Here is a 630-nt window from a genome sequence, read left to right as displayed (position 1 = left end):
CCACATGTGCGAGATCGCGCACACACACACACACACGCCCGGGAGCCCTTCGGGATTGCCTCTAGAAGGATCCGATGACAGATGATCCCGGCCGAGGGCCTCGAAAGGAGATGGCCGGGAGTTGCACTTCACCCGGGCCGGTGCGCAGGAGGTGGCGGCTAGGAGTGCCTCCCGGTCCGCGGGCGACTCTCGTCTTGTCCTTCTGCGTGCATCGCGTCGGCGGTTCTCCGGGCGGGGAGGGGGGGGGGGGGGGGGGGTTGACGCGCGCCCGCGTCCGCCCCCCCCCCTCCCCAGCGGGGTATTCGCTCGTCCAAGCCGCACCCCAGGGCGGGACACAACAACCCGCTCCTCGCTCGACGAGGGTTGCGTGTACTCAGCATGGGGCGCTCGACGGAGGCTGGGACAGCCGCATCACACACTGCCCGGGAGGGCGAGCCGTAACTCCCCCCACCGCAGCCGGACCTTCCCGATGGGCGAATGCGAAACACTGGCAGGGACTTTGGCGTGCGTACATCGGCCGCCGGCCCGGGGGGCCTGGGCGGCTCGGGTTCCTGCACACCCACGTCCTCCCCCCCCCTCTCTTTCTTTTCCTCCCGCCCCCCCCCCCACACACACAGCTGTCACTGCCAC

This window comes from Fonticula alba (genome assembly GCF_000388065.1).
Source record: "Fonticula alba strain ATCC 38817 unplaced genomic scaffold supercont2.1, whole genome shotgun sequence".
Taxonomy (NCBI): Eukaryota; order Rotosphaerida; family Fonticulaceae; genus Fonticula; species Fonticula alba.
The sequence above is the reverse complement of the archived record's forward strand: the minus strand, read 5'-3'. Positions refer to the sequence as shown.